The sequence below is a fragment of the Entelurus aequoreus genome, linkage group LG02 (genome assembly GCF_033978785.1).
Source record: "Entelurus aequoreus isolate RoL-2023_Sb linkage group LG02, RoL_Eaeq_v1.1, whole genome shotgun sequence".
Taxonomy (NCBI): Eukaryota; Metazoa; Chordata; class Actinopteri; order Syngnathiformes; family Syngnathidae; genus Entelurus; species Entelurus aequoreus.
Window position 1 is genome coordinate 16,116,360 of NC_084732.1, and position 22,964 is coordinate 16,139,323.

Sequence of the window (22,964 nt, forward strand, 5' to 3'; positions counted from 1 at the left end):
CCAACTTCTTTTTACTAAGGCGTCCTATGGGTGTACACGTAAGTACTGGTTTCTACTAACTTGTCTTGTAGATATCTATGTAAGTCTGGTTTCCACCAACATGTCCTCTGAATGTACACGTAAGTACTAGTTTCTACTAAGGTGTCCTATGAATGTATACATACTGTAAGTACTAGTTTCTACTAAGGTGCCCTATGAATGTATACATACTGTAAGTACTAGTTTCTACTAAGGTGTCCTATGAATGTATACATACTGTAAGTACTAGTTGTAAATGGCAGCAAATTTTGTTCATGAGAAAAATGCAGTTCTGTCATGTTACGTTTTTTTTTGTGCCTTTATTTCGAAGAGCCCACTCTTATTTTGTTACTTCCTTTAATGCTGATGCTTGACTTTCTGCCGCCGTTCCGTCTGACAACAGCATACTCACGTTACTCCAGGACTGGTAAAACATGCTGACAAAGATATATTTCTCATATTCTGTGTGAACATTTGTGAGAGGTTATTTTATTGTGCCTCGTGTTTGTGTTGTTTATATGTCACATTTAAGGAGAGTCACTACGAGGTGTGTGTGGAAGCTAGGCTAACTAGCTGAGCAAACTTAGCGCCCTTGGAAGCGGAAGGAGGTAGGAGGAGACTAATTGTTTATTTATTGTAAAACAAGTGGTTCATTTCATTTAAAACAAACGGGGAAAATGTCATTATTTTTATTTAAATAAGTGGTGTAACTTGTAATTAAGCTTAATTCATGTGAAAATGCATTATTTAAGTTTACTAAAAAGATTTGTTTATAAGTTTAAAAATGTAAACATTATTTATGTATTGTTTGTGGAAATATGGTACGATGGCATTTGTATTTTCTGTCCATCTTCATAGTTTTCACGGTGTCAAAATTGTGAGGAGAAAAGGAGGAGAGAATTAAAGTTGCACCAGTCGAAGCTCTCTGCATCTTGTGTCATTAATCCAAATGGGCCGCTACACTAGTTTCTACTAAGGTGTCCCATGAATATACATACTGTAAGTACTAGTTTCTACTAAGGTGTCCTATGGATGTACACATAAGTACTTTTTCCCACTAGCAAAGTGACACAGAGGTGACCTTTGTAATGTTTTGAGGTTTTATTGCAGAAGACAGCGATGGATGGAGCAGAAGTGGCTCATTAAGACTGTCCACGTTTAATTGGCTCCCATTGTTAAGGTTTTGACAGGAGAGGGCGGGTTGAGGTCAAGGGTCTTGTTACATGGTCTTACACACACACACACTCGCAAGCCCCCCAGGCTTTTTTTCCCCCCGCCCCACTCCAATGGGACAAGGTAAAGATTTATCAAAACACAGCAGCATCACTTATCATGGTTCCATGAAACGTAAACCTCTAGAGAAGAGACTTCCTCTGGGCCAATAAATTGTTTTTTTCAAAAATAAAATATAAAAAGAAGAACTTCACATATTATCCCTTTAAACATTTCATTTATTAGTAAATACATAGCTAGATCAACCTCTTCCCTTTACAAAGAAGCCTCCTGTGGCGCCCCCTATGGTCTACAAAAGCAAATAACACTCGGCGTCTTCACATAGTGCAGGGCTCAAAAACAATAACATTAACAGCTGTGGCTGTAGGCAACCTCCTGGTGTATATTATTTTTATTTTTTTAGATGAACTCCTTGAGACGGCTCCTTAGCTCTATTACAACATTGATTCTGTTGCTGCTTGTCTATAAACGACCATGTGGTCATAGACAGCTATGGTTTACAAAACCCAAAACCAGTGAAGTTGGCAGGTTGTGTAATTCGTAAATAAAAACAGAATACAATGATTCGCAAATCCGTTTCAACTTATATTCAATTGAATAGACTGCAAAGACAAGATATTTAATGTTCGAACTGAGAAGCCCATGTGGTGAAATCCTTTACACACTGATGTCGCTTTTTGATGCAGAACCACCTGAGGGATCGAAGGTCACGGGCATTCAATGTCGGTTTTCCGCCTTGCCGCTTACGTGCAGTGATTTCTCCAGATTCTCTGAACCTTTTGATGATATTACGGAGCGTAGATGGTGAAATCCCTAAATTCCTTGCAATAGCTGGTTGAGAAATGTTGTTCCTAAACAATTTGCTCAGGCATTTGTTCACAAAGTGGTGACCCTCGCCCCATCCTTGTTTGTGAATGACTGAGCATTTCATGGATGCTGCTTTTATACCCAATCATGGCACCCACCTGTTCCCAATTAGCCTGTTCACCTGTGGGATGTTCTAAATAAGTGTTTGATGAGCATTCCCCAACTTTCTCAGTCTTTTTTGCCACTCGTGCCAGCTTTTTTGAAACATGTTGCAGGCATCAAATTCCAAATGAGCTAATATTTGCAAAAAATAACAAAGTTTTCCAGTTCAAATGTTAAGTATCTTGTCTTTGCAGTCTATTCAATTGAATATAGGTTGAAAATAATTTGCAAGTCATTGTATTCTGTTTTTATATATGATTTACACAATGTGCCAACTTCACTGGTTTTAGGTTTTGTACTTTGCCAGTTCTCATGTATTTATTGAGCTCATACTTACGCTTGGTTTCTCTTGTGGTGTTGAAAAGACTCAAATTTAGCACTAAGGAAGTAAATCGCATTGGACGGAAGAAAGAGTAGATCCTGCCAACACATTTAAAGCTTTTAAATTACAGCACAGCTGGAATTATACAGTTTGAGGCCCCAATATGATTCAAATGCAGTATTATAATAAAAATATTACATGAATAAAAATATATAGCATTATTGGTATGTTGGTATCAATCCGGTGTCAAACTCCTTTTCACTGAGGGCCACATTGCAGTTGTGTTTGACCCCAGAGGGCCGCGTCGAACAGTGAATGATATTATTACACAATGCCCTATGTATTTAATTATTAGATTTTTTTTTACATAAGTTTAAAAAAATCTAACACATTTGTACATTTTACGGTAAAAAACAAGCAGCTCAGTCGTAGGTATTTTACCGTAAAATTCACTGTTTATTACTGTAAATGCAAAAACATTACCACTGTTTTTTACAGTAAAACACTGTCAGTTGCCAGAATTCTACTGTAAAATGTACTGTTTTTTTCTTGTTACTAGAAATAGAAAACAACTTTGTTACAGTATAATTATTTACCGTTAAACAACAACTATAGATTCGTCGGTAAAAAACTGGTTTTTTTACAGTATATTACTGTGAATAGAAAAGCATTACCGCTGTTTTTTGTTGTTGTTTTTTTTACAGTAAACCGTCAACTCAGTTGCCAGAATTTTACTGTAAAATTTACAGTGTTTTTTTTCCATTACTGTAAATAGAAAACTACTTTTTTACGGTAGAATTTTACCATAAAAAAACTGCAGGTTTTACGGTTAAAAACTGATGGATCAGTTGCAAGAATTTTACTCTAAAACTCAGTGTTCTGTTTTTTTTTTTTTTTTTTACAAAATATTACTGTGAATAGAAAAACAGTCACAATGTTTTTTTTTTCCTGTGAAAAAAATGTCAGCTCAATTGCCAGAATGTTGCTGTAAAATTCTGTTTGTTTTACAGCATCTTACTTTAAATAGAAAAACAGTCACACTGATTTTTTTTTTCCAGAAAAAAAAACTTACAGCTCAGTTGCCAGAATATTACTGTAAAATGTAGTGTTTTTGTTTTTACAGAATTTTTCTTTAATAGAAAAACAGTCACAATGGGTTTTTTCACAAACAAACTGGCAGCTCAATTGGCAAAATTGTACTTAAAATGTTACTGTGTTTTTACTGTAAAACTGTAAAAAAAAAAAGTGTTTCGTCACAGTAAATAAAAAAAAATGCTTTTATACAATAAAATTCTGCCAACTGAGGTGCCAACTTTTCATAGTTAAAACAACTGTCGATTTTACGGTGTATTACCGTAAATGGCAAAACCGTACCACAGTTTTTTACAGTAAAAAACTGGCAGTTCAGTTGCCAAAATTTTACTGTAAAATGTTCACGGCTTATTTCCATTACTGTAAATAGAAAACTGCTTTTTTACTGTAAAATTTTACCTTACAAACTGTAGATTTTACGGTTAAAAACTGGCGGCTCAGTGGTTTTTTTTTTTTACAGAATATTACTGTTAATGGAAAAACACTCACAATGTTTTTTTTCTGTCAGCTCAATTGCCAGAATGTTGCTGTAAAATTCTGTGTTTTTGTGTGTTTGTTTGTTTGTTTTACAGCATATTACTTTAAATAGAAAAACAGTCACACTGATTTTTTTCTGGAAAAAAAACAGCTCAGTTGCCAGAATTTTACTGTAAAATTCAGTGTTTTTTTAAATTTTTTTTTTTTACAGAATATTACTTTAAATAAAAGAACAGTCACAATGGTTTGTTTCCCCCCAAAAAACTGGCAGCTCAGTTGCCAGAATTTTACTGTAAAATTGTGTTGTTTTTTTTGTTTGTTTTGCTTTTTTTTTTTTTACAGAATATTACTTTAAATAGAAAAACAGTCCTAATGGGTTGTTTCCCCCCCAAAAAACTGGCAGCTCAGTTGGCAAAATTGTACTTAAAATGTTAGTGTTTTTACTGTAAAACTGTAAAAAAAAGTGTCACAGTGCGGTAAATAAAAAACTGCCGTAAAAACACATTAAATTCCACAATTTTTTTGTAAAAATATCTTGTAATTTTTACAGTGTACAATTTGATGGATAATTCCTTTTGAAATCATAAGTCAAGCATATAAAAAATATTTGATTTTATTTTAACAAAAAAAAAAAGGGTTCTATTTGTATGATGATATAATTGTTGCATTACAGTAGGTACGGTTGTATTTTTGCTTCATTCATGTGAGAATCCTGCATGTTACTGAAGCATTGAGGAGTTGGAATATATCGAGGACTAGTTGCAGTGTGCTTAAACAACCACTAAGTAGCATCTGTGAGGAGATAATATTGTATCATCTTCTCTTTGGGACTTATTAGGTAGTAGCTGCTGCAAAAACTAACCCACTGTATTAGAAAATCTGTAAGTTTAAAAATGATGCGATTGCTATGCTTGCAGATTCTAGCCCAACACTGAACCCTCTTTTCCTCCCGGTGATCCACAAGAACCTGGTGATCAAGTGCGGCTGTCACTCCACACATCACAGACCGGCTTGCATTTTCCAGGCGTGCGTCCCATCGAGCGTGAGAATATTCATGAAGGCAAAAGGTGAGTCGGACTCGGTTTCCAAGGGCCTGCGGCTTTTTTTTTTCGAGGGAAAAGTCGCGGTTTGCTTCCTTTGTTTTATTTTGGACGACGAGCAAGGATGCAGAATGAAATGAGAAGCACATTTCTCCTTGATTGTTTGTATGCAGATCTGATAAATAGGAAACACAAGCAAGGCCAGACCAGGGACTCTCCATGCTGGGAAGACCCAAGACCGAAGCCCAGTCAGCTGCTTGCCTCTTAACCCTTCCGAGTCCAGGTTAGTTTTGTTTACCTCTGCACCAGGGGTGTCCAAACTTTTTCCACCGAGGGCCGCACACTAAAAAAATCAAAGCATGCGGGGCCATTTTGATAGTTTTTATTTTTAAAACCAGTACAGTATTTAGATTTTTTTAAACTTCAGTCAGTCATTTGAATAAGTCGTATATTTTCAATGGAAACACGATACCACAGTCTTGTTTTTATTTACAGTACAATTTGGGCGACTGAGCTGACTGTTTTTGTGTGAAAAAAACCCATTGTGACTGTTTTTCTATTTAAAGTAATATTCTGTAAAAAAAATAAACATAAAATTTAAAAAAAAATAAATAAATAAATAAATAAATAAATAAATAAATAAAAATAAAAATAAATAAATACAATTTAAATAAAATAAAAATAAATATTAAAAAAATACAAAAAATTAAAAAAATAATTACAAAAATTAATTAAATATATAAATAAATAAATAAATAATTTAAAAAAATAAAAATATTAAATAAATAAAATGAAATAAAATGATAAAAATAAATAAATAAATAAATAAATAAATGAAAAATAAAATAAAATGAAATAAAAACAAAAATAAAAATAATAATAAAAATGAAAATGAAAATAAAAATAAAGTAAAAAAAAAACCTCCTGAATTTTACAGTAAAATCCTGGCAACTAAGCTGTACGTTTTTTTTTCCCGAAAAAAAAATCAGTGTGACTGTTTTTCCATTTAAAGTACTATGCTGAACCAATATGTAGAACCAATTAATAAAGATAACTTTGATACATGAAAGTAGGAACTTTTCAACAGAAATCAAATATTTTCTACGCTAGAGAATAAAAAAACCTGTTCACGACCTTCTAAATACATTTGTGAACATTATAGAGCCCTTTAGACATGAAATAACACCATTAGGTCACCTTTACACTATTTTAATCCAACTTTGCGTGCTTTGAAAGCAACGCACTGACAAAAAAACGACACACATTTGAATCGTAAATTATTTACTTGATGGATTTTTTTCCTTTCCAAGCATGAGGGTCCAAAGTTGGGCACATCGGCCATTTGCAGCCATGAAGCACAAATTTCTTAATGGCCCGCGGCCCATTTTAAATACACAAAATATATATTCAATTGAATAGACTGCAAAGACAAGATACTTAATGTTCGAACTAGTAAACTTTGTTATTTTTTGCAAATATTAGCTCATTTAGAATTTGATGCCTGCAACATGTTTCAAAAAAGCTGGCACAAGTGGCAAAAAAGACTTAGAATGTTGGGGAATGCTCATCAAGCAATTATTTGGAACATCCCACAGGTGAACAGGCTAATTGGGAACAGGTGGGTGCCATGATTGGGTATAAAAGCAGCTTCCATGAAATGCTCAGTCATTCACAAACAATGATGGGGCGAGGGTCACCATTTTGTCAACAAATGCGTGAGCAAATTGTTGAACAGTTTAAGAACAACATTTCTCAACCAGCTATTGCAAGGAATTTAGGAATTTCACCATCTACGGTCCGTAACATCATCAAAAACGTTCAGAGAATCTGGACAAATCACTGCACGTAAGCGACGAGGCTAAAAACCAACATTGAATGCCTTGGATCCCTGAGGCGGTACTACATCAAATAGCGACATCAGTGTGTAAAGGATATCACCACATGGGCTCAGGAACACTTCAGAAATCCACTGTCAGTAACTACAGTTCGTCGTTACATCTGTAAGTGCAAGTTAAAACTCTACTATGCAAAGCCAATGCCATTTATCAACAACACCCAGAAACGCTGCCTGCTTCGCTGGGCCCGAGCTCATCTAAGATGGACTGATGCAAAGTGGAAAAGTGTTCTGTGGTCTGACGAGTCCACATTTCAAATTGTTTTTGGAAACTGTGTACGTCGTGTCCTCCGGACCAAAGAGGAAAGGAACCACCTGGATTGTTCTAGGTGCAAAGTTGAAAAGGCAGCAACTGTGATGGTATGGGGGTGTATTAGTGCCCAAGGCATGGGTAAGTTGCACATCTGTGAAGGCGCCATTAATGCTGAAAGGTACATACAGGTTTTGGAGCATCATATGTTGCCATCCAAGCAACGTTATCAGGGACGCCCCTGCTTATTTCAGCAAGACAATGCCAAGCCACGTGTTACAACAGCGTGGCTTCATAGTAAAAGAGTGCGGGTACTAGACAGGCCTGCCTGTCGTCCAGACCTGTCTCCCATTGAAAATGTGTGGCGCATTATGAAGCCTAAAATACCACAACGGAGACCCCGGACTGTTGAACAACTTAAGCTGTACATCAAGCAAGAATGGGAAATAATTCCACCTGAAAAGCTTCAAAAATTGGTCTCCTCAGTTCCCAAACGTTTACTGAGCATTGTTAAAAGGAAATGGCCATGTAACACAGTGGTAAGAATGCCCCTGTGCCAACTTTTTTGCAATGTGTTGCTGCCATTAAATTCTAAGTTAATGATTATTTGCAAAAACTCAGTTCGACCATTAAATATCTTGTTTTTGCAGTCTATTCAATTGAATATAAATTGAAAAGGATTTGCAAATCATTGTATTCTGTTTTTATTTACCATTTACACAACGTGCCAACTTCACTGGTTTTTGGTTTTGTAAAAATAATATACAGTATATTGATCTCGGACTTATTTTCAACAATTTTTATGAGTGTTCAAACAGACCTCGAGTCTGATTGTCATCGTTCAAAAACTAATAATGAATCAAAAGCAATGTTGTTATTGACCTATTTAAGGCTCAATCTCTTCACATCAAATATTTCATTTTGAAAAATGTTTTTGCCATAAAAAAGCAGGGTTTTCTTTGAAAAAAAAAAAAAGGGCTTTAAACATAAAAAAATTAAACAAACTTTATGGCAACGGCTGGATGTGAAGTTGATGTATTGACATTTAAGTGTTGAAAGTAAGAACATATTAATATATGACTTCTTTTTAACACTTTTGGATCCCTTTTAACGTTCACCAAAATTAAGGGGAGCGCTCACGGTTTTCACTGCAAAAACTGAAATCTAAGTAAGATTAAATATCTCAAACAAGGGTGATATTTGCTTATTTTCCGTCTGACAAGATCATTCTTCTCACTTAGCAGATTTTATGTTAGAGTGTTTTACTTGTCTTAAGTGTTTTGGTCCTAAATGATCTCAGTAAGATATTACAGCTTGTTGCTGAGATTTTATGACCTATATTGAGTAAAACATGCTTGAAACTACAATATCAACTGTTGCAAAGCTGTGTCATCGAAACTCACAAGTATAAAACTACTTTTTTAAAGTACTAATTTCTTATTTTAAGCGTTAAATAAAAAAATATGACTCTGACACAATTGTGTCTCATAATTAAAACGACAGTTAATATTTAAACATTTAACATGTGACATTTCAAACAATTTTAAACAGAAATAGTTCATGCACATTCAGATAAATTCTTCAAAATTACAATAAAAAAAAATTGGCCGGGGGCCTGGCTGTAAATATATATATATATATATATATATATATATATATATATATATATATATATATATATATATATATATATACACACACATATATTCCTTGCTCACTAATTGACTGAAAGAGCACGCACTTGGCGCGATGATGTCATGTTATCGATGGGAAAATGCATTTTTAGACAATATGATTTGCTTGAGCGTTGCATTTTTGCCTTTCCATTAAGAACAATAAACTCGTTTTTAGTGTAAGTTTGCTGGTTTCAAGAAATGTAATGCCGGGAGCATATCATTATGTCAAGATAATGGCACTAGCATTTACTTCATTTAAGAATATTTTTCAACATATTGAGCAAAAAGGTCTCTTTTTTTTTTTCTACCAAGAAAAGTGCACTTGTTAGTGAGAATATACTTATTTTAAGGTATTTTTGGGTTCATTGAGGTTAGCTAATTTTACTTGTTTTGGAAAGTCTTGACAAGCCAAATTTTCTTGTTCTATTGGCAGATAATTTTGCTTAGTTCAAATAAAATACCCCTCATTTTTGTATTTTTTTTCTCTTGTCTTTGAACACTGACTTTTTGCAGTGTTGAAAGTGAAAAATATCATAATGTCCGCCGCACGCTTTTATTTCTCAGTGGAAAACGTTTGGACAGCCCTGCTTTTAAAGACTCGTAGACAGTTTGGGAAGTCTGCAAGTTTTTAAAAGCCAGCGTCTGTGTCGCAACCCCCGATCATCATGCTGCACGGGCACTTTCAAAGACTCCCGAGAGTTACCAACACTTTATTGTGTTTTATTATTTCACTCTGCAGCTCAAGCCAAAATATATCATGCACTTGAATTTGTGGTTTCATGATGTATGTGCTGTAGTGTGCGTGTGTGTGTGTGTGTGTATGTGTGTGTGTGTGTGTGTGTGTATGTGTGTGAGGCAGTGCTGGTGTTTTGTGTATGGACCCATGTGTTTGTGTTGGCCTAAATAAAAGCATGTGTTTGCATTGAGCGCCCGCCAAGAGAGGGAATAGACGCTGTTACCTAACGTGACCCTCTGCTGACCACATGGCGGTGACGGGGAGAGGGGGGGGCTTAAACCTGCAATAAGCCTTTATTTGTACTTTGACCAATAATAGCCGCTTTTCTATGCGCTGCCTCATTAGCATACGTAGTAAAATGTATTTTTATAGTCTGAGAAACAAAACGATATTTCTCCTCTCTTCAAAGCCTACTTTTTTTTAAAACCCCCGGACTGAGTGAGAGAGAACCCGTCTGATTTTGAACCATTTCAGACCCTCGTTGGTACATGTTTCATGTCATTAATAACCTTTATTAAAGAAAATGTAACCATTGTTGTTCCACACAGAGAAAAATGAACTATGGATTTTGACTCATTCTAAACCACGGCTGCCCGAACGTTTTGCCTCCAAGGGCCAAAGTGTAAATGTGCCAATGGTGCAAGGGCCAAACAGTGATTGTTAGCACACAACACAACCACCAGTGAGGCATCTAGTCTCATATATACAGTCGTGCTCATAAGTTTACATAACCTCTGAGAATTTATGATTTCTTGGCCATTCTTCAGAGAATATGAATGATAACACAAAAACCTTTCTTCCACTCATGCTTAATGGTTGTGTGAAGCTATTTATTGGCAAACGACTGTGTTTACTCTTTTTGAATCAAAATGACAAAAGCAAGTACCCAAATGACCCTGATCAAAAGTTTACATACCCCAGTGACTTTGATCTGATAACATGCACAAAAGTTGACACAAACAGGTTTGAATGGCTAATCAAGGTTCCAATCCTCACCTGTGACATGTTTGTTTGTAATTAATGTGTGTGTATAAAAGGTCAGTGAGTTTCTGGGCTTCTGACAGACCATTGCATCTTTCATCCAGTGCTGCACATACTGTATGTTTCTGGATTCTGAGTCATGGGGAAGGCAAAAGAATTGGCAAAGGATCTGCGAGAAAAGGTAATTGAACTGCATAAAACAGGAAAGGGGTATAAAAAGATATCCAAGGAATTGAGAATGCCAATCTGCAGTGTTCAAACGCTGATTAAGAAGTGGAAAATGAGGGATTCAGGTAGACCAGCAAACATTTCAGCCACAACTGCCAGGAAAGTTGTTTCGAGATGCAAAGAAAAATCCACAAATAACTTCAACTGAAATACAGGACTCTCTGAAAACTTGTGGTGTGGCTGTTTCAAGATGCACAATAAAGAGGCACTTGAAGAAAAACGGGCTACATGGTCGAGTGGCCAGAAGAAAGCCATTTCTGCGCAAATGTCACAAAGTATCCCGCTTACATTACGCCAAACAGCACAGAGACAAGCCTCAAAACTTCTGGAACAAAGTAATTTGGAGTGATGGCTTTCTTCTGGCGACTCGACCACGCAGCCCATTTTTCTTCAAGTGCCTCCTTATTGTGCATCTTGAAGCCGCCACACCACAATTTTTCAGAGAGTCCTGTATTATTTATGTTTTTTGTAGTTAATTTGTATTTTTGTAGTTCACCTATTTTTGTAGTTCATTTGTTTTATGTAGTTAATTTATGTTTTTGTAGTTAATTTGTATTTTTGTAGTTCACCTATTTGTGTAGTTTATTTGTGTTTTGTGTTTGTTCTTTTAGTTCATTTGTGTTTCTGTGGTTAATTTGTGATATTTGTTGCTCATTTGTGTTTTTTGTAGTTAATTTTTTTGTGATTTATTTGTGTTTTCGTTATAATTAGTTTTTTGTAGTTCATTAGTTTTGGTCGTTAATTTGTTTCTAGTTCATTAGTGTTTTTTGTTTGTGTTTTTTGTTGTTCATTTGTGTTTTTTGTAGTTAATTTACGTTTTTAGTAGTTCATTTGTGTTTTTTGTAGTTCATTTGTTTTATGTAGCTAATTTACATTTGTTGTAGTTCATTTGTGTTTTAAGTAGTTAATTTATGTTGTTGGAGTGAATTTCTGTTTTTATAGTTCATCTGTTTTTGTATTTTGTTTGTGTTTTTGTAGTTCATTTGTGTTTTTTGTGGTCCATTTGTGTTTTATTTAGTTTAACGTTTTTGTGTTTAATTTGTGTTTTTTGTACTTCATTTGTGTTTTCGTAGTTCATTTGTGTATTTGTAGTTCATCTGTTTTTGTAGTTCATTTGTGTTTTTGTAGTTCTTTGTGTTTTGTAGTTAAATTGTGGATTGTTTAGGTTGATTTGTGTTTTTTGTGCTTATTTGTGTTTAATGTGTTTCCATTTGTGTTTTTGTAGTTAATTTGTGTTTTGTGTTGCTCATTTGTGTTTTTGTAGTTAATTTGTGATTTTTGTTGCTCATTTGTGTTTTTTGTACTTAATCAGTTTTTTGTAGTTCATTTTTTTTGTCGTTCATTTGTGTTTATAGTTCGTTTGTGTTTTTTTGTTTGTTTATTTGTGTTTTTTGTAATTAATTTGTCTTTTGTTGTTGTTGTTGTTTTTTTGTAGTTAATTTGTGTTTTTGTTGTTGTTCATTTGTGTTTTTGGTAGTTTATTTGTGTTTTTGTAGTTCATTCGTGTTTTATATAGATACTTTATGTTTTTTGTAGTTCCTATGTGTTTTTATGCATTTGTATTTTCGTAGTTCATCTGTTTTTGTAGTTTATTTGTGTTTTTGTAGTTCATTGTTGTTTTATTTAGTTTAACGTTTTTGTGTTTAACTGGTGTTTTTGTAGTTCATTTTTGTTTATGTAGTTATTTTATATTTGAGTAGTTAATTTAGGTTTTTTAGTTCTTTTTTTCGTAGTTCATTTTTGTTTTTTGTATTTCATCTTTTTTGGTTGTTTATTTGTGTTTTTGTAGTTCATTTTTTGTTTTTTGTAGTTCATTTTTTATTCATGTAGTTTATTATGTTTTTGTGGTTAATTTGTGTTTTTTTTAGTTAATAGTTTTTTGTAATTTATTTGTTTTTGTAGTACATTTGTGTTTTTGTAGTTTATTTGTGTTGTTTGTAGTCCATTTGTATTTTTTTTTTTTAGTTTTTTTAAATGAAGAAGTAAGTCCAACTTCCTGTTTGTTGCATCAAGCTGAGGCCTGACAACATGTAAAATGCGCCTCTAAAAAGCGACACAACAAAGCGCCTTTTGTTTCTTTCCATTTAGTCATTAGAAAAAAACAATGCCGGGTCGTCGCGAAGCGAGTGAAAAATAACGTGGATTTTCAGCGCAATAAAAAGTCTCGAAGGCTCAACAGAGTTAATAACTTGCAGCTTTTTCAGCAACAAAGAAACACTGAAGCATGACGCAATAACTCCTCGTGTTTTATTGAAGGGCTTACAAGCCGTCGGTCTGTGTAAACGCTCGCATGCATTACTGCCGCCATATTTCACTCCTACTATATGAAACTCAGGCTAACGCCAGGCAGATAAAGACTTTGTAGCGCGTGTGTTCCATCTTCTCGCCAAAAAAGACCTGCGTCTCTTCTGCATCTTCTCCTGACTGTCACTTGTTTCCATTTGTGTCGTAAAAAAGTCTAATATGTTCATCGTGTTGATCCTTTGCTGCTTTTTAATAACAAATACCGTTTTTTGCTTGGCCAACAACCCTCAGTTTAGTGTTCAATGATGACTTTTTATGCAGAACAGTCATTGGTCGGTCTACACGTCAACCACTATGTGCTGTACTGTGTTGGTCAGTCTACATGGCATTGATTACACAGTGTGCATGAATTAGCTTGCATGTTTCTTCTACTTAATGCAGTCATTGGTCAGTCTGCAAGTAAATTATTACATTCCGCACATGAACTAGAAATGGTTTTATGATGAATCGTTTTTATTAGTATTAATATTACTGTCATTTTAAAAAAAAGTAATAAAAAATGAACTGTGAGTTGTCTTAAACTTTTGCTGAGTGGTTTATTAGTAATATCCCCCCATGTTTACTGCTATTTCTTATTTTCCTGTAAGAATGTTAAAGCTGGAAAGGTTGAGCAATACATTGTGTTGTACTTTGGCTCCGATTCCATAGTAGAGGACTTACTTTTATCCGCATTACCTTCTTTTTGGCTCGGACTCTGTAGGAAGTGTCCAGAAGACAAATCAGCCTGAAGAAATTGTGGTCGTTTGTAAGCAAGAAAAGTTCATTTCTCCTCAAGTCCTGAATCTGACTGCTTCCAGTAAACTATCCTCCCTCCACCTTCTGCCAAATTAGCCAATTTCCTTCATACTGTACGTGCGTAGTGCGTTTGTGTGTGTGTTCTTGTATTTCTACCCTTCTTGAGACATCAACGAGGAAAACCACCTTCCATATGAGGAGGTGTGAACAAGGGATGACATAAATCATGGTCCCAATACGGAAAACCATTGCATCTAATAGAGAATGTCTCATTTGCACCCCTGGTGGTGAAATCCATCAAATTGACTGTGTGTCGGATTTAAAAGTGCTCACCCTCTGGCCAACATACGTAATAACAAGTGTGTGTAAGAAATTGAAATGCGCCCCCTTTGGCCAAAATTAATTAAACAAAAAAAAATTGTATATAGAGACATACTGTAATAACTTGAAGTAAATAATGAACATTAAAAACAATTACAAACAAAAAATTCAACAACAAAATTTTTTACAAAAAAACAGTCTTTTTCTCACAATGTGTCGACTTTTTTCTTATAAAATTGGAAACAATTTCTCATTATTTCTGTTTCTGTAATATTGCAATATTGTCTCGTAAAATTATTACTTTTTTTAATGTAAAATTATTACTTTTGAATGCAAAATGGTGACGTGTCATATAACATTCTTACTTTTATCACAATATTGCCATTTTTTTTTTGTTCATGTGAAATAGTGACATTTTTGGAGAAAAATTATGACTTTTGTCATAATTTTGCCAAGTAAAATTCCGATTATTTATTATTATAATATCGCCAACATTTTAAAGTTTTCTTATAGAATTGTGACTTTTGTCGAGTAAAATTACGACTCTTTTCATAAAATTTCCAAAATGTTAAGCTTTTTCTTGTAAAATTCCAACTTTTATCATAATATTGCACAAATGTTCAGTTTTTCTTGTAAAATTTTAACTTGCATTGAGTAAAATTGCAACTTTTATTATAATACTGCCAAAATTCTAAGTTTTTCTTGTGAAATTCCAACTCATTTTTCACTATAAGCTTATTTATATTTGCATAGTTTGTATACATCATTAATGTTGTAAATACAAATCTTTATATATCTAGAAAGGGTGGTCCTAAAAAGGCAAGCATTATTCAGAGGTCTCATAAAGGTAAGAAATACAAGATCGTGTGTGTGTTTGTTCTTGTTTTTCTACCCTTCTTGAGACATTAACAAGGCAAAGTAGCTTCCATATGAGGAGGTGTGAACAAGTTAGGACATAAATCATGGTCCCAATATGGAAAAAAACATTGAATATAATAGAGAATGTCTCATTTGCACCCCTGGTGGTGAAATCTATCAAAATGAGGGTGGTCCCAAAAAGGAGGGCTTTTGCAAATTGACTGTGTATCGCTTTTAGAAGTGCTCACCCTCTGGTCAACATATTCGAAATAACAAGTGTGTGTAAAAATTTGAAGTGCTCCCCCTCTGGCCAACATATGTAATAACAAGTGTGTGTAAGAAATTGAAATGCGCCCCTTTTGGCCAAATATAATTAAATAACTTTTTTTTTTTATATATAGAGATGTACTGTAATAATTTGAGGTAAATAATGAACAATAAAAACCAATTACAAACAAAAAATTCAACAACAAAAAAGTAACTAAAAACAGTCTTTTTCTCACAATGTGTCGACTTTTTTCTTTTAAATTTGGAAACAATTTCTCATATTCTTTCCGTTTCTGTAATATTGCAATATTTTCTCGTAAAATTATTACTTTTTTTAAAATGTAAAATTATTACTTTTGAATGCAAAATGGTGACATTTGTCATATAAAATTATTACTTTTATCACAATATTGCCAATTGTTTTTGTTGCCTTTGTAAAAAAGTGATTTTTTTGGAGAAAAATTATGACTTTTGTCATAATTTTGCCAAGTAAAATTCAGATTATTATAATATCGGCAACATTTTTAAGTTTTCTTATAAAATTGTGACTTTTGTCGAGTAAAATTACAACTCTTTTCATAAAATTGACAAAAAGTTAAGCTTTTTCTAGTAAAATTCCAACTTTTATCATAATATTGCACAAATGTTCAGTTTTTCTTGTAAAACTACGACTTTTATTATAATACTGCCAAAATTCTATGTTTTTCTTGCGAAATTCCAACTCATTTTTCACTAAAAATTCTGACTTTTTTCACAATATTGCCAATAGTTTTTGTTGTTCTTGTAAAATAGTGATATTTTTGGAGAAAAGTTATGACTTTTGTCATAATTTTGCCAAGTAAAATTCCGATTATTATTACAGTATCGCCAAAATTTTAAAGTTTTCTTATAAAATTGTGACTTTTGTTGAGTAAAAGTACGACACTTTTCATAACATTGCCAAAATGTAACGCTTTGTCTTGTAAAATTGCGACTGTTATTGAGTAAAATTCCAACTTTTATCATAATATTGCACAAATGTTCAGTTTTTCTTGTAAAATTGTAACTTGCGTTGAGTAAAATTGCGACTTTTATTATAATACTGCCAAAATTCTAAGTTTTTCTTGCATAGTATGTATACATTATTCATGTTGTAAATGCAAATTTTATATATCTAGAAAAGGTGGTCCTAAAAAGGCAAGCATTATTCGGAGGTCTCATGAAGGAAAGAAATACAAGAATGTGTGTTTGTGTCTGTCTGTGTGTGTGTGTGTGTGTGTGTGTGTGTGTGTTTGTTCTTGTTTTTCTACCCTTCTTGAGACATTAACAAGGAAAAGTACCTTCCATATGAGGAGGTGTGAACATGTTAGGACACAAATCATGGTGGTGAAATCCCCTGGTGGTGAAATCTATCAAAATGAGGGTGGTCCCAAAAAGGAGGGCTTTTGCAAGTTGTCTGTGTGTCGGTTTTAATAGTGCTCCCCCTCTGGTCAACATATGAAATAACAAGTGTGTTTAAAAATGTGAAGTGCTCCCCCTCTGGCCAACATATGTAGTAACAAGTGTGTGTAAGAAATTGAAATGCGCCCCTTTTGGCCAAATATAATTAAACAAAAATATTTTTTCATATAGAGACATACTGTAATAATTTGAAGTAAATAATGAACATTTAAAACCAATTATAAACAAAAAATTCAACAACAAAAAAATTAACTAAAAACAGTCTTTTTCTCACAATGTGTCGACTTTTTTCTGATAAAATTGGAAACAATTTCTCATATTCTTTCCGTTTCTGTAATATTGCAATATTTTCTCGTAAAATGATTACTTTTTTTAATGTAACATTATTACTTTTGAATGCAAAATGGTGACATTTGTCATATAAAATTCTGAATTTTATCACTATATTGCCAATGTTTTTGTTGTTCTTGTAAAATAGTGATATTTTTGGAGAAAACATTTTTTGTCATAATTTTGCCAAGTAAAATTCGGATTATTATTATAATATCGCCAACATTTTTAAGTTTTCTTATAAAATTGTGACTTTTGTCGAGTAAAATTACGACTCTTTTCATAAAATTGCCAAAATATTAAGCTTTTTCTAGTAAAGTTCCAACTTTTATCATAATATTGCACAAATGTTCAGTTTTTCTTAAAAATTCTAACTTGCGTTGAGTAAAATGACGACTTTTATTATAACACTGCCAAAATTCTAAGTTTTTCTTGTGAAATTCCAACTCATTTTTTACTATAAGCTTATTTATATTTGCATAGTTTGTATACATCATTAATGTTGTAAATACAAATCTTTATATATCTAGAAAGGGTGGTCCTAAAAAGGCAAGCATTATTCAGAGGTCTCATAAAGGTAAGAAATACAAGAATGTGTGTGTGTTTGTTCTTGTTTTTCTACCCTTCTTGAGACATTAACAAGGAAAACCACCTTCCATATGAGGAAGTGTGAACAAGTGATGACATAAATCATGGTCCCAATATGGAAAAAACCATTGCATCCAATAGAGAATGTCTCATTTGCACCCCTGGTGGTGAAATCTTTTAAAATGAGGGTGGTCCCAAAAAGGAGGGCTTTTGCAAAATGACTGTGTGTCAGTTTTAATAGTGCTCCCCCTCTAGTCAACATATGAAATAACAAGTGTGTGTAAAAAAAATTGAAGTGCTCCCCCTCTGGCCAACATATGTAATAACAAGTGTGTGTAAGAAATTGAAATGCGCCCTCTTTGGCCAAAATTAATTAAACAAAAAAAAAATGTTTGTATAGAGACATACTGTAATAATTTGAGGGTAAATAATGAACATTAAAAACCAATTACAAACAAAAAATTCAACAACAAAAAAATTAATTAAAAACAGTCTTTTTCTCACAATGTGTCGACTTTTTTCTTATAAAATTGGAAACAACTTCTCATATTCTTTCCGTTTCTGTAATATTGCAATATTTTCTTGTAAAATTATTACTTTTTTTAAAATGTAAAATTATAACTTTTGAATGCAAAATGGTGACATTTGTCATATAAAATTTTGACTTTTATCACAATATTGCCAATTTTTTTTGTTGTTCTTGTAAAATAGTGATGTTTGTGGAGAAAAATTATGACTTTTGTCATAATTTTGCCAAGTAAAATTCTGATTATTATTATAGTATCGCCAAAATTTTAAAGTTTTCTTATAAAATTGTGACTTTTGTCGAATAAAATTACAACTCGTTTCATAAAATTGCCAAAATGTTAAGCTTTTTCTCGTAAAATTGCGACTGTTATGGAATAAAATTCCAACTTTTATCATAATATTGCACAAATGTTCAGTTTTTCTTGTAAAACTTTAACTTGCGTTGAGTAAAATGACGACTTTTATTATAATACTGCCAAAATTATAAGTTTTTCTTGTGAAACAGTGACATTTTTCTTGTGAAATTCCAACTCATTTTTCAAGAACAAGCTTTTTTATATTTGCATAGTATGTATATATTATTAATGTTGTAAATACACATCTTTATACATCTAGAAAGGGTGGTCCTAAAGAGGCAGGCATTATTCGGAGGTCTCATGAAGGTAAGAAATACAAGAATGTGTGTGTGTGCGTGTGTGTGTCTGTGTGTGTGTGTGTGTGTGTGCGCGTGTTGTTGACAGGTTTTCCCCGGCCAGTGAAGGATGCTTTGTTTTCTTTCTTTCGTAACTTATCAACATATTTCATTTCCAGTCGTGTTACTTCACTCATGTTTAAAAATAGAACTGAACCACACACTCTTTTAAAACATTCTCTTGGAAAACAACGGAGTAATATTAAGAGCCGTTTACTTCAACACGAGTGTAAGGAGAAGTCTTCTTATTGTTACTTTTTTTTTCAAGTGTAAAAAGAAGTTAGCGGCCATTGCCGAGTGAAACGCTAATACTCTAGCATTGATTAAAAGTGACAACGCGTACAGAAGCCCGCTTGTTGCTGGCATGTGACTAGCAGTCATTGACCAGTCTACCATTTCAATTGTTACTTTACCACAGCGATTGGGTAACAGAAATTGCAACAGTCATTGATCAGTCTGAATATCAACCATCATGCCCGATACAGTGATTAATGTATAGGTTTCTTCAATTTCACCAAGTCATTGGTCAGTCTGCGTGTCAAGAATTACTCTCAATGTAGGGATTGGTGTATTAGTCTTTTCAACTTTATCCAGTCGTTGGTCAATCTGCATGTCAGACATCATGCTCAATGTAGTGATTGGTGTATCAGTCTCTTGAAATTTATCACGTCATTGGTCAACCATCGTGCTTAATGTAGTGATTGTGGTATTAGTCTCTGCAGGTTTATCAAGTCATTGGTGAATCTGCACATCAACCATCATGTTTAATGTAGTGATTGGTGCATTAGTCTCGTCAACTTTATCAAGTCATTGGTCAACCATCATCATGCAATGTAGTGATTGTGGTATTAGTCTCTTCAAGTTAATCAAGTCATTGGTCAATCATCATGCTTAATGCAGTGTCGTGTATTAGTCTTGTCAACTTTATCAAGTCATTGGTCAACCGTCATGCTTAATGGAGTGATTGTGGTATTAGTCTCTTCAAGTTAATCAAGTCATTGGTCAGTCTGCATGTCAACCATCATGCTTATCGTAGAGATAGGTGTAGTTGTCTCTTCAACTTTAATCAAGTCATTGGTCAATCTGCATGTCAACCCTCATGCTCATTGTAGTGATTGGTGTATTAGTCTATTCAACTTGATCAAGTCATGGGTCAATCTGGATGTAAATTGTCATGCTTATTGTAGTGATCGGTGTATTAGTCTCTCCAACTTTATCAAGTCCTTGATCAGTCTCAATATCAATCATCATGCCCAATACAGTGATTGGTGTATACGTTTCTTCAACTTTATCAAGTCATTGGTCAGTCAGCATATCAACCATTATCCTCAATGTAGTGATTGGTGTAGTTGTCTCTTCAACTTTATCAAGTCATTGGTCAAGCGGTAGAAAATGGATGGATGGATGGATGGATGGATGGATGGATGGTCAATCTGCATGTCAATCCTCATGCTTATTGTAGTGATTGGTGTATTAGTCTATTCAACTTTATCAAGTCATGGGTCAATCTGGATGTCAATCATCATGCTTGTTGTAGTGATTGGTGTATTAGTCTCTTCAACTTTATCAAGTCCTTGATCAGTCTCAATATCAATCATCATGCCCGATACAGTGATTGGTGTATTAGTCTCTTCAATGTTATCAAGTCTTTGGTCAATCTGCATGTACCCCATCATGCTCAATGTACTGATTGGTGTATTAATCTCTTCAACTTTTATCAAGTCATTGGTCAATCATCATGCTTAATGTAGTGTTTATGTATTAGTCTCTTCAACTTTATCAAGTCATCAGTCAATCTGCATGTCAACCACTATTGCTAATGTAGGGATTGTGGTATTAGTCTCGTCAACTTTATCCAGTCATTGGTCAACATCATGCTTGATGTAGTTATTGTGGTATTAGTCTCTTCAAGTTTATCAAGTCATTGGTCAACATCATCCTTGATGTAGTGATTGTGGTATTAGTCTCTTCAAGTTTATCAAGTCATTGGTCAACATCATCCTTGATGTAGTGATTGTGGTATTAGTCTCGTCAACTTTATCAAGTCATTGGTCAACATCATCCTTGATGTAGTGGTTGTGGTATTAGTCTCGTCAACTTTATCAAGTCATTGGTCATCATCATACTTGATGTAGTGATTGTGGTATTAGTCTCATCAACTTTATCAAGTCATTGGTCAACATCACCCTTGATGCAGTGATTGTGGAATTAGTCTCGTCAACTTTATCAAGTCATTGGTCAACATCATCTTTGATGTATTTATTGTGGTATTAGTCTCGTCAACTTTATCAAGTCATTGGTCAACATCATCCTTTAAGTAGTGATTGTGGTATTAGTCTCGCCAACTTTATCAAGTCATTGGTCTACATCATCCTTGATGTAGTGATTGTGGTATTAGTCTCGTCAACTTTATCAAGTCATTGGTCAACATCACCCTTGATGCAGTGATTGTGGAATTAGTCTCGTCAGCTTTATCAAGTCATTGGTCAACATCATCCTTGATGTAGTGATTGTGGTATTAGTTTCGTCAACTTTATCAAGTCATTGGTCAACATTGGAAAACTATGGCATAAGAGGTGTTTCACAACAGTGGTTAAGTAGTTATTTAAGCAATAGATCTCAATATGTGGAAATTAATAAAACTAAATCACAGCCAAGAAGAGTAACTTGTGGGGTGCCACAAGGCTCGGTATTGGGACCTAAGTTATTTATACTATATTTAAATGATATTTGTTCAGTGTCTAATAAATTGAAATTTATTATGTTTGCAGATGATACAAATGTATATTGTTCAGGAGAAGACTTGAAGGAAGTGTTGAGGATAATAGAGGTTGAGTTGATTCAGCTAAAAAAATGGTTTGATATTAATAAGTTATCATTAAATGATAAGAAAACTAAGTTTATGGTGTTTAGTGGTGCAAGGACAAACTGTGAAGCAAAATTAAAATTAAATCAAGTGGAAATTGATAGAGTATATGAAACTAAATTCTTGGGAATAATAATTGATCATAAATTATGTTGGAAACCGCATATTGAATATATAAAGGGAAAAATATCCAAATCCATTGCTATTCTTTATAAAGTAAAACACATGCTGAATAAGAAATGTTTGCATATGTTATATTATTCTTTAATTTTTCCATATTTAACATATTGTGTTGAAGTTTGGGGAAATGTTTATAAAACAAACGTAGACCCAATAATTAAACTTCAAAAAAGGGTCATTAGAATAATACACAAAGCGTGCTACTATGAACATACCAATCCATTATTTATAAGTTCTAATGTGTTAAAATTTTCAGATATTGTGTTTTTAAAAACAATGGAAATTATGTTTCGAGTAAAGAACAACAGCCTTCCAGCTTGTATTCTTAGGTTATTTCAATTAAGAGGAGTAAACTATAATTTACGGGGGATATTGGTTTTCGAAATATGTAAAGCAAGAACAAATACAAAATACAAATGTATTTCAGTTTTAGGAGTTAAATGGTGGAACAAGCTCAGTGATGAGTTGAAGACATGTACTTCTTTGTTAAGGTTTAAGAAAACATTGAAAGGTGAAATAATTGAAAATTATAAAATATAGCAACGATTACTTTCATCCCATTGATTTTTTTTTCTTCTTTTTAATGTTGATGTTCCAGGTAATCTTATTTTCAGTGAAGGTATAGGATAGGCAAATATAAGCCTTGGCTTCAGCCTATTCCTTTTTCGGTCATGCTTTTTTCTTTTCTTTTCTTTTCTTTTTGTGTGTAAATGTGTATGATTGTTATATATGTATAATTTGTACTGTACTGTCACACAAAATGGTTAATGGTTGATCATATGACCGAAATAAACTTATTTCATTCAACATCATCCTTGATGCAGTGATTGTGGTATTAGTCTCGTCAAATTTATCAAGTCATTGGTCAACATCATCCTTGATGTAGTGATTGTGGTATTAGTCTCGTCAACTTTATCAAGTCATTGGTCAACATCATCCT

The 22,964-nt window shown here is 33.5% G+C and overlaps 1 long non-coding RNA gene across 1 annotated transcript; it reads left to right on the plus strand.

The window, feature by feature from the left end:
• Positions 1-387: 387 nt before the first annotated feature.
• Positions 388-5,702, plus strand: LOC133662700 (uncharacterized). Its single transcript, XR_009828138.1, has 5 exons — positions 388-445; positions 551-626; positions 877-1,017; positions 5,029-5,178; positions 5,325-5,702. It is a non-coding gene; the product is annotated as an uncharacterized LOC133662700 (long non-coding RNA).
• Positions 5,703-22,964: the final 17,262 nt, after the last annotated feature.